The sequence below is a fragment of the Cydia splendana genome, chromosome 22 (assembly GCF_910591565.1).
Source record: "Cydia splendana chromosome 22, ilCydSple1.2, whole genome shotgun sequence".
Taxonomy (NCBI): Eukaryota; Metazoa; Arthropoda; class Insecta; order Lepidoptera; family Tortricidae; genus Cydia; species Cydia splendana.
Genome location: NC_085981.1, coordinates 3542093 through 3554495, shown reverse-complemented (window position 1 = coordinate 3554495; position 12403 = coordinate 3542093). Strand labels below are relative to the sequence as shown.

The 12403-nt window shown below is 40.5% G+C and overlaps 1 protein-coding gene and 1 pseudogene across 1 annotated transcript in view; one reads left to right on the top strand and one right to left on the bottom strand.

The window, feature by feature from the left end:
• LOC134801491 (uncharacterized) overlaps positions 1–12403 on the bottom strand; it is a 425037-nt gene that overhangs the window by 202075 nt on the left and 210559 nt on the right. The window lies entirely within an intron of this gene.
• LOC134801630 (uncharacterized) lies at positions 8032–8899 on the top strand (annotated as a pseudogene).

The following is a 12403-nucleotide window of genomic DNA, read 5'->3' as shown; positions in this document are numbered from 1 at the left end:
GGGTCGCAGAAAGCAAACCGGGACTGGAACCTCAGGTGGCATGAGCTTTCTCTGTCAAAAATGTGGGAGGTCGTGCCGCTCACGCACCGGCCTCCGCAGTCACCAAACCCGTTGTCTAAACAGCAAAGCATAAATCGTCTGCAATAGACGGAAAGGATGAGAGTGATTCCTGAAAGAAGCGGCAGGGATTAATTCGAAAAATTCCTCGGAGAACTCCCCGTTATAATATAACTATGCGATATAAAATGCATACCTAGATGGAGAAGGTGATAAGTCTGAAATCACAATAGATACTTAAAAAAATTACTTATATTTCCACCAATTTTATTTTTAATTAGTAATCGACTAGTTTGTAGCCATACGATTAAATAAACGAACGCCATTCTGATAGCTATACTCTGTATCTTAAGTATTTAAATAAAAGTAAACAAAATCTACCCTCTGGCTCCTTAAGGTTAAAATCAGGTCGTTCAGTGAATGATCTAGGCGGTTTTGTAGTTGGTCGGTTAACCAATAAATATAACTACCCGAAAATTAACAAATTGTTTGTAAACTTTTACTTAAATACATAAAGATACAGACTATAGGAAGAAACGCGTTAAATAAAGATTGTTTGCGATAATCGCTGTTCCGTATATAAATCACGGGTATCGCCGCAATTCGAACGCATCAATCCGGGTGATGTATTGCCGGCTTATCGCTGAGATGGCTAAACGCTCTTTTGATATTTCCTCGATTGGTCAGCTCTTTTAAGGTGTTGTTCGGATACAGACTGCAGCGTTACTGCTGGAGATTGCCGCGCGACATTACTGCCGGCTGCATTGCTTTTTTTTATGTGATAGTCAGCAAACGAGCAGACGAACCGCCTGATGGTAAGCGGTCATCGTCGCCAATGGACATAAGCAACATCACAGGAGCCACTTAAGCGTTGCCGACCCTTGAGTACCCTAAATACCCGCTTCTTGAAGAATCCCATGTCGTAGCGCAAAGGAAATACCTCAGGAGGCAACTCATTCTACATTTTGCACGTTCTGGGAAGAAACGAGCGAGATGCCCGCTTATTCTTGGTGTGCCTTGTATGTAAGAAGTGAGGATGAACTTCGCTCCTTTGGCTTTTTGCTTGTGCTTTTGTTTTTTAGGCTTTGGGAGGGAGGATTTGGGGGGGGGGGGGAGGGGTTGCTGCTACACATTTCAAAAATCTGGGTGCCACGATTTTGAGATTTGCGGCAGTAAAGGATGATTCACGCTAGACCGGGACGTGCCCGGACCGAGGCGTCTGACATGTCATTTTCTACCCTCCTAAGGCCCAAGGTCCTACCTATAGAACCTAGGAGGCTATTTGAGGGCTGATCAGTGATCACGTGGTGCTTTCCGTAGAAAACGAAACTCCAGAAGCTCCGGCCCGCCCACGGCCCGGTCTAACGTGAGTCATCCTTAATGCGGTCGGCAGTAATTACACAATTTTATTGACTTTAGAAAACGGTAAGTAGGTACCTAATCTCCTTTACTTGAAACCATTAATATAAATATTTTGAATGAAATTGTTAAAAAAAGCCTTAAAAACAATTCGTTACAAGAAATTTCATTACTCGTTCTGACTAACTAATTCATTCAACTAACTGACACAACAATTTATATTCATTAAAATAAACGTTCGTTAGTTAATTGTCATGAAAGCAAAAGAACTGAAAATAATTTGTTTTCTTTTTTGTTAAAAGCTTATAATAAAAAAAGTCTAAAGAATTGCTACTGGACAAGTTATGACGTGAAAAACAGCTTGAAATACAAAGACTAAACCAGTTATTCCTTGAAAAACAAACATTAAAATTATCACAGTAGATCTATGCAGAGGTATAGGTAACTGTACAAATACTAAACTAAATGAATAACTAGCTGAAATCTAAAATAGGCCCTTGAAGCATTATACCAAGGATGCTGGCGGCATTTCCTCGTTGTATCGCAATGCTGATACGTCGTGCGAGGAAGCCGCCAGCTCTTCGGTCACCAGTTACGTCAACCAGACGCTTCGCTATTTATGCAAAATATCATAATATTATCACAATATCATAGTTAACATCAAAGGAGTAAGTAAGTTGCAAATGTTGAAATATCAACGATATCGAATAACAGCCAAACATAGGTATCATTCACAAAGTTATAGACTTCCCCCCACCGAATACGGTACACTGCCCTGGGGCCTTATCATGATGTCCTTATTGCGATTCTGTTTAGGACCTAAACTGAATTGCTAAGGGATGGAGTTATGCGACTTATATAGCTCCCTCCTTTAGCAATTCAGTTTAGGTCCTAAACAGAATCGCAATAAGGACATCATGGTAAGGCCCCAGACCACATTTACTAGTTTCGGCAATTATCTAAAATTTCTAATTTTACCAATATTACATAATCAAAGTTCCACACTATATGTCGTGCCCGAAACATTGCGGACCCACGTCACCAGCGCTAACGCCGAGTTACGGCGACGACCGCAGTATAATTGCAATTTAACTCATGTGGGGACCTTAAAAGCTTCCCAAATTGTTTGAGACGGCTGAAGGGGGATGTTTAGAGCTTAATGAAATTAAACCGCCCCTCAACACTCAATATTTAACGTAATTAATTTCATCAACCAAATGATGAAAGCTGAGTTGAGGAAAAAATGTCAATGTTGGATCAGCTAATGAGGGTGGGTGAAGGGAATTTCGAAGATTCTTTGATACTTTGAAGCAAGATGCTGATTGCTTTGATTTTCCGATTAATGTTGCCTTTTACGAATGATTAAATAAAATATTACGGGTAGATAAACATGTTCAATATAGGTATAGTAAGTAAGACTTAATTGGGTCAAACAGATCACTGTGTTATGTCTTTCCTGTAGACATACACAAGAGTTAAGGGCTATAAAGGTTAATTTTCTTATTTAACCCTTATCCACGTGAAAAGGTCCTCCTTTTATTCAAAGAACTATGATAAAATCATTACTTACATGCCCACAAGCTGTTAACTATTGCCCACAGGAGAGAAAACTAGTGTGTTATCGCGAACAGTACATTTTTCTCTCCTGTGGGCAATAGTTAACAGCTTGTGGGCATGTAAGCAATGATTTTATCATAGTTCTCTAAATAAAAGGAGGACCTTTTCACGTGGATAAGGGTTAAATAAGAAAATTAACCTTTATAGCCCTTAACTCTTGTGTATGTCTACAGGAAAGGCATAACACAGTGATCTGTTTGACCCAATTGCCTAAATGAAGAAGAGCTGAGGTTCTTACACGAAGATGTATTTCGGAATACGTACATGTACAAAAAAATACCACGAGAGTGTATGTGAATAAGCTCGCGGCCAGCAACGGGTTACAATACGTACTTCAAACGGTTTTCAACCTTAAGTTATAGGAATAAACCTAATTAAACATGATAACTTTTCTCGTAAGTAAAAACTTAACTAGCTTCAGACTTAACGAGCGCATTGCCAACAGTATGGAAAAAAAAACATTGTCAGAAAGAGTAGTTTAACAATCTAGATACTTACTCATCCCTTTTTTTTTGTTTTGTAATCCTAGAATAAGAAAAAGACAGTATGATTCTCTCTGCATAATTATGCTCCACTGACAAGCAACTCTTTTCAAACTATCTATATATAAGTAGACATTAAATGAATGATTTTCTTAGTTTTAATACTTTTGCATAAGTTATAAAAATATAAATAAAACGTAACACTGAATAAATTGAAAAGAAATTAAACATTCTAAACAGAATTTTCATTATTCATAATCTGCAGGAATAGCAATTGTGTATAATATAAATTTTAGTCACGATTTCCAAGTATATTTTATTCATTTTCCGAAGCAGAAGGCTTCTATTAAAAGCATTCCTTAAAAAATATAAAAAGGAACTGAATAAACGCATCGCCGGGAAATACCTGTTTTCTATCGTTATTTCTGATTTTTCTTGCGAAGTCTTAGCTTTTATGTTGAAGGGTTTCAAAGCATTTTCTAGGAAACGTTCACGTTGTGTTGATAAGTAGTAAAGTGAAGCTTATAGCGTTGTGGCTGCGTGATAAAATATATGCTACACATAATGCTAATAGCATCGTTTTCGTAGGCAATGTATTATTTATGACTGGTATTTTAACGATCAGCAAAAATACTAACCTAACCTAACCTTAAAAATAAAAATAAAAAATACTAACCTAAAATATCCCTTCAAGTGGCGCCACTGAAAACGCGAAAAGTAGTCAAGTGGCGGGGCCCCGGTGGGTGGTCAGCGCAGATTAAGAAAATTTTACAAAATCGTCGATTTAAGCTTTTTTATGTTTGAAAGTATATTAAATCACATATTGTTAGAATCAGCGTTATATAGGCTATTTGAATATAGCAATTAAATTATTCTAATGTTTATACATTTGGCCAGACGTAATCAAACTCCGGAAGAGTGACAGTTTTCCAGTTTCCTTGTTAAAAATGACTACCACCGTAAAACTAATTGATTATTGGAGGTAATTGCTATTTAATTATCAAAGGAAGACTTATCTTTAATATTAAATCAATAAAAAAGACCTAAGATACAATTTCTTTTACAAAACAACCTCTTAAAAAACGAGACTGACCTCAGACTAGGCGGTCGCTCCCGAATCAATGGTCCTCACCAACAAATTTTATACCAAGTGTTTTTGTATTTCTTATGGTATGCTATCCTTCTCTAACTCGCTACCTAATTTTGGGCGCTATAAGAGCATAACTATACTTAAATGCGTTCAATTTCACCTCTAAATACGTCAACACCTCATTAACCACTCACTGGTGGATGACAGTTTACTGGTTTTCGCATCGACCATTCATGGGTTGACCGCCACTTGAAGGGCTAATTACACAAGAGAACACCTATCGAATGAAATGTACACTAGGGGTACTGAAAAAACTAATTGCACCGCAAAACAGCATTCTGCTCTGCAAATCAGAATTTTTAGACAGATTTTTTTAGATATGATTAAAAATATCTCATTATTTAACCCTAGTAACATTTGCTCTAATACTAAGTATTATTATTTTATATCTATTCAAAAATAAAAAAAATATTGAAAGAAAGATTTATCTTGCATACTAGTTTAATGAAGTAAATAATACATATTGATACATTTCAATTAATCCAGATATTTCATACCATTATCAATACAGCTGCATAACCATATTTAAACCTTACTGCATTAACATAAAGTCTATTAATATTCAATTGAGTGTATCACTGTTAGTGCATTCATATTTGTATTGGCGCAGCCGGTAGGATCACAACTCAAACAATCGCCAAAAAACATCACGTACACTTGTTTGTTCGTATACCATCGTGTTTATTGACGATTTGTAAGCTTTATTGTAAAGGCATAAGGTATAATTTTGGTCAGTTATAGTGTTAGCAAGCCTCCAAAAATGCATCAGCAATATCACATGAATCTACCCTGACGATTTGTAAGCTTTATTGTAAAGGCATAAGGTATAATTTTGGTCAGTCAGTATGTAGCAAGCCTCCAAAAATGCATCAGCTTGAATCTACCCTAAAACCTATTTATCTAGGTCGTGTTGTCCGCAGCAGATTTTATACGAACCATAGATTATCTCTTGCAGACTCTGCATTATGAAGTTTATTGAAATTGATAGCAATCAGCCGCCTGATAGGAATCAATATTAAAACAGTCACTTATGCGTGTATAACCCCTACTACTTTATTTCGCTGGAGAAATATTTAATTACACCTTACACAAAAATTGGGACTTGCATACTATGTGTTACACCGGCCAACAGGTCAGTTTGTAACAACACAATTAGTTTTAGGATATCCAAGTGTATGTCTTACCTACTTTTAAGTAAATTGGTTTACTATCAATTATTTGTTTTATTATTTTTACCCAGTCGCCAGTAGGTGTGGTATTCATAGGTTTAAAGTATGAATATTGTAGATTTTTTTTTTTTTTTTTTTATAGGTAAAGTTTACTAACTTTTAAGTTAGTTTTGTCTTTGAAATCAGATATTTATTGACACAACAAAAACAAATATGCTAAAGCTAATAAAAACACTTTAATTAAAAACTTATAAATAAATTTGGCCTAAGTCGTAGTCCCTCGGTAGAGTACCCAGAAGGCTGGCCCTGCTGGATGGCCCCCCGTTATTTTGTTGGATTACTGAATGAGTTCGCCTACTTGTTTTCCAATGTATTACATCCATTGAAGTATATTACATCTTAACCTTTATGTAAGACCTTAGCGAGCTCGGCGCCGTCGACTGGACAGAAACGGCTTTGGACAGAGTAGCATGGCGGTCTTTGGTGTTGGAGACCAAGATCCACTTCGGGTCGTTGCGCCACAGCAGTAAGTAATGTATTACATGCACCATCTAGCGGAGTTTGATCTGCGGGCCGAACGCATTGGTTTCCGGCCTTCCGGAAATGGATTTTAAATCGCCTCGCGCCGGCGCCAGCGCCGGAAAAATGGGGTAAACAAGAAAAACGACGCAAGCTCGGATTTAGTTAATTAATATATTGGATTGGGGGTTCATTTATAAAGTTGATTGCAAATTGGATGTGGGTTGGTTGCGGGGTAAAAATGGTGGAGGAGGTGCTAAGTAAACGTGATTAGAAGTCAGTTCTTTTACATGTGACGTTCCACGGAAAAAGGTACCTTATGGTGGCTGGTGCTTACGTCGCATAGCATCGCAATAATATTGGAACGGCATTAAAAATAGCGTAAGCGCCAACCGTTATAAGGTACCTTTATCCGTGGGACGTCACAAATTATTTTGGCAAAAATTTCATTTCTGGTACAAGCTTTTATTGCTGACTGTACTTTTTTTCCACAGTCAACTAATACTCATCGAGACAATTCTACAAACCCCGAACACATTTAGGTTTCGTTGTTTCATCACACAGTTCTTATAGCCGCCTCCTATCTCCATCATCAGATCAGCTCGATGGTACCATAATATTGCATTGTCAACCGACTTACATATTTTATGTATGCAAAGTTTATATATTATATGGATGCAAATTTTCAGCTCAGTCGGAAATCGGGAAGTGGGTCAAATTTAGCTTACAAGATTTGACCCTCACTAACTAACATACTTACATAGGTACTAACAGGGCAAATTATATAAAAGCTTGTAAAAACGATCAAGAGAAATAACTTTAAAATACATTTACTTATTGATAAAAAAGTTGATTTCAATGCTTTATTGGTGCAGCACAAGTGCAGAAAGTAACCATTACCAAAGGAGTGTTCAAGATTATAAAACACGTTCGAATGCAAGTGTTTTATGACACAAGTTGGGAGTTGTCTTTCTGCACGTATAACACACAATATTTTACAACGCAACAAATAAGAAACATATTACTTTATTGTATAGCATCAAAACTATCGAATAAGACTACCTACTATACTATCTTTGTCTTTACCTACACTAGTACTAGCACCCAAAAGAAAAGGATGCGTATAGTTTTTTTGTCATTATTTACTGTCAAATTTGGTTTGACCAACTATATTTAGTATAATTAGACTGCAACAGGTACTTTATATTGCAAACTGTAGATGTATGCATATCTCTTTTTGGAAAAGAATTTGTATTAAAGCTGGTATCACATTTGTCTGACGTGTGGTGTGAACGCAACCATATTAAATGTATGAAACACACGGTGTGGTGTTGTGTTGAGACGTGTTGTGTTGTGTCGTGACACTCGTGACGCATCAGAAAAATCATCTGTTTCATACATTTAATATGGTTGCGTTCACAATTGTCTGACGCAGCGTGCATCACAATCACAGTGATAACATACTGTAATGTATGTGGGTAGACTCATGTTTTTACAATAGAGGGTAGATTGCGCACCATGTCTGTCGATCGATTAAATGCAATACCGAACGTACTTGTTTTAGTGCTCTCCTCATATCCTGGATTCCCTGGGCCCTAGACAGATATTTCTCAGTGGCGACGAGAACAATTGGACACTAGTGCATTTAAAAAGTGAAAAGTTATTGATAAACAAACAGTGTACGACATGCCTGTGGGAAAGCTTGGACCGTTTAACCTTGTAAATGACAATTGGGAACCGTATGTTGACCGTTTAGAACAATATTTCGTTGCAAACGATGTTAAAAATGAAGTGAAAGTGGCTACGCTAATAACAGTGATGGGCGGGGACGCTTATGAACTAATGGTGAATCTGTGCACGCCCGCGAAACCCGCGACCAAAACTTATGACCAGCTGGTAGCGCTGATGAAAGGCCATTTAAATCTAAGCCGAGTTTGCTCGCAGAACGTTTTAAATTCCGTCAGCGTGTGCAAAAGCGTGATGAAAATATTGCCAACTTTGTAACGGATCTTAAAAAATTAAGTAAGGACTGCAGTTTCACCGGGGACAGTAGCTTGATGGAGAACTTGAGGGATCAGTTCGTGTGCGGGCTGTTGAACGACGACATCAGAGAGAAGCTGTTCACGGAGGACGACACGATCACGTTCGACCGGGCGTACAAGCTCGCCGTGTCCACGGAGGCGGCCGAGGTCAACGTGGCGCTAGTAGAAGACTGTGCTCGGAATCGAACCAGCGACAGTATACCAGCGAGCGCGACCACGTCGGTGCATCATGTGGGTCGGGCAGGCCGGGGCCGGGCGGCGGCGGACGGCGGTCGACCAGCGGCGGGAACAACGGGCCGCGGGAAGATAACGAGCGGCGGCGGTCCAAGCGCCATGAGCGGAGCGGGTAGCGGAAAGATGCGAGGCTTCGGTCAAAACAATAACACGGATTTCAATGGAGTGTGTAAGGTGTGCGGAGCAAAGCATGAAGCCGACAGATGTAAATTCAAGAAGTATGTCTGCCGAGTATGTACCAAGAAGTTAATATCGCGGGAAAGTGGTTAAATATGGAAATAGACACAGGTAGTGCAATTTCATGCATAAGTTTAGAATGCTATAAAAAGTTGTTTACTCATTGCAAAATACAAAGAAGTCATTTAGTGTTGAATTTGTATACAGATATAAAGGTAAAACCTGTAGGTAAAATAACACCTAAAGTACAGTGTAATGGAATGTGTAAAGAATTAGACTTACATGTTATTGAAAATGGCAAAACTAGCCTATTAGGTAGGCGTTGGATAAGGGCATTTAATATCATAGATAGATCAAAGTTGGAATGTAAACAAATTGCTAGTGTAAACATGTTGTTTGATGAGACTGAATTCAGTTCCAGATACTGTGAGGTGTTTGCGGAGGGCTTGGGCCGGTTCACCGGGGGCACGGTCGGGTTCCACCTGCGGCCGGACGCGCGACCGGTGTTCATGCGCGCGCGCCCCCTGGCGTACGCGCTGCGCGAGCCGGTGGAGCGCGGCGGCATCATCACGCCTGTCGCCACCTCCGACTGGGCCACGCCCATAGTGCCGGTAGTTAAAAAAGATGGCACCATAAGGGTATGTGCTGATTTCAAGTTAACGCTAAATAAATGTTTAGAAGTGGACCACTATCCTTTACCGAAAGTAGAAGATTTGCTAACTAAATTGCACGGAGGAAATAAGTTTACTAAATTAGACCTGTCGCAAGCTTACGCCCAGTTTGAATTGGATGAGTCTAAGAAATATACGGTGATTAACACCCATAAGGGTTTATTTATGTACAATAGACTGATATATGGGCTAGCGTCTAGTCCTGGTATTTTCCAGAGAAAACTCGAGCAATTGTTTGCGGATGTGCCTCGTGTAGGTGTCTTTCTAGACGATTTGATTATAACAGGGGTCGATGACCGATCACATATAGACACGCTTCACGAAGTGTTTGAAAGGTTAAGGAAATATGGTCTTAGAGTTAAAAAAGATAAATGTACGTTTTTTGCGGACTCGGTATATAACATATCTCGGATTTGTAATTAGTAAGCAAGGTGTTCATACATGCCCTGAAAATATTGAAGCGATCAAACAGGTACCGGTTCCAAATAATGTGGCAGAATTACGATCATTCTTAGGGTTAGTGATGTATTACGCGAAGTTCGTACGCAATATAAGCACTATACTAGCGCCTCTGTATGCACTTTTGCGGAAAGATGTGAAGTATGAGTGGAGTGAAGCTTGCATGCGCACGTTTAGTGAGGTAAAGCAAATGTTGATTTCTGGCGATATATTGGCGCATTATTCGCCAGACCTTCCTCTAATTCTGACCACAGACGCGAGCAGTGTAGGCGTCGGCGCGGTGATATCGCACCTTGTGCCCGGCGCTGGCGACGCTAGCGCCACCGAGCGGCCAATAGCGTACTCATCGCGGGTGCTCAACGCCGCAGAGAAGTCGTGTTCGCAAATTGAACGGGAGGCACTTTCAATAATTTATGGGGTCCGAAAGTTTCACCAATACTTATATGGTAGAAAGTTTATTCTAAGAACAGACCATATGCCTTTGGTGACAATTTTCGGCGATAAAGTAGGGGTACCCGTAATGGTTGCAAGTCGTATGCAGAGGTGGGCGGTTATTTTAGCTGGTTACGATTATACTATCGAGTATGTGCGGAGTGACGGGAACGCGGCCGACGCTTTATCTCGCTTACGCTTGGTGGGTAAGGAGAAAAGCCAGCGTAAGGAAGTCACATATTTAAATTTTATCCAAAACTTCTTACCGATTATGAGGAAAATGGTTCAAGATAACGTTACCAAGGATGAAGTGCTAAAGAAAATATTTCTGTTTTTACTGTCCGGCTGGCCTAGCAGTTGTGACGATGACGCCCTTAAGCCGTATTACCTGCGGCGCAATGAATTATATATAGACCGGGGTTGTATAATTTGGGGTTATAGGCTAGTAGTACCAGAGGCTTTGAGAAATCACTTACTCAAAGAGTTACATGTTGGCCATTTAGGTATCGTGAAAATGAAGAGTCTCGCCCGTAGCGTGATGTGGTGGCCTGGAATAGACAGGGACATCGAACAGTTAAGTAAGCAGTGCACGACGTGTGCTCTAGAGGGCGCCGCGCCCCCGCGGGCGCCGCCACAGCCGTGGCCGTATAACCCGGAGCCCTGGTCGCGCTTACATATCGACTTTCTGGGACCTTTTCAGGGCGAAACTTTTTTGGTCATTATAGATTCAACGACGAAATGGTTAGAAATATTCAAAATGGCTAAAACTACTGCTAGGGGAGTTATTAAATCGTTACGGGAAACATTTGCTCGTTTTGTACTGCCTTTGGAAGTAGTTTCGGACAACGGTCCACCGTTCACGTCTAAGGAATACGCACATTTTATGGACAGTAACGATATCAAAATGACGTTTACGCCAGCTTACCACCCAGCCTCCAATGGCGCTGCAGAAAATGCGGTTAAGTTATGCAAGCGAGCCATTAAAAAGGCACTTCGAGATGGTTGTGATGTGGATGAAGCTCTTCAAGCATATCTCATGATGTACAGGAACGTTGAACATAGTTCCACAGGGTCGGCCCCAGCTATGTTGTTACAACGTAGACGACTACGATCGAGGCTAGATTTATTAAGGGGTACTCGAAAGATGTGAAGTATGAGTGGAGTGAATCTTGCATGCACGCGTTTAGTAAGGTAAAGCAAAATATGTTGATTTCTGGCGATATATTGGCGCATTATTCGCCAGATCTTCCTCTAATTCTGACCACAGACGCGAGCAGTGTAGGCGTCGGCGCGGTGATATGATATCGCACCTTGTGCCCGGCGCTGGCGACGCTAGCGCCACCGAGCGGCCAATAGCGTACTCATCGCGGGTGCTCAACGCCGCAGAGAAGTCGTGTTTGCAAATTGGTACTCGGCAGGTCGAGTCTAGGGTACAGCAAGCTCAAGATAAACAAGTGTTTAACGCGGGAGGGAAACCTAGGGACCTTAATGTGGGCGATTCTGTGTGGGCGCGAGATCACGCCGGGGGAAGCTGGTTAAGTGGTCAAGTTAACGAGAAAGTAGGTTCCCGGAATTTTATTATAGCTATTAGGGAAAGTGGTCCACAACTAAAAAGACATTTAGATCAGATTAAAAGAAGACGTAGCAGTTATGCAGTGACCCTGTCGGATGTGTCGGAGGTGGCGCCAGGCGAGGAATCCGCGGTTAATGAGACTGAGGCGAGTCAGGATTCGCGCGCGCCGGAACCTGTGGTTGAACCCGATCTTAAGGAACCACCGCAGCCATCTGTAGAGACCGTGTCCTGGAACACAGTGCCCAGTCACACGGAATGTAATGAGTCCCCTGCGGCCCGACCTAAGCGCATTCGTAAACCCGTGCTAAGATATGGCTTCGAGTTTGATTAAATTATTATGTATCCTAGTTCCTAGTATTAAGCGACTCGTAGTTATAAGGAAAACATGTATTAGTAATTAAGGGTGGAGGTGTAATGTATGTGGGTAGACTCATGTTTTTACAATAGAGGGTAGATTGCGCA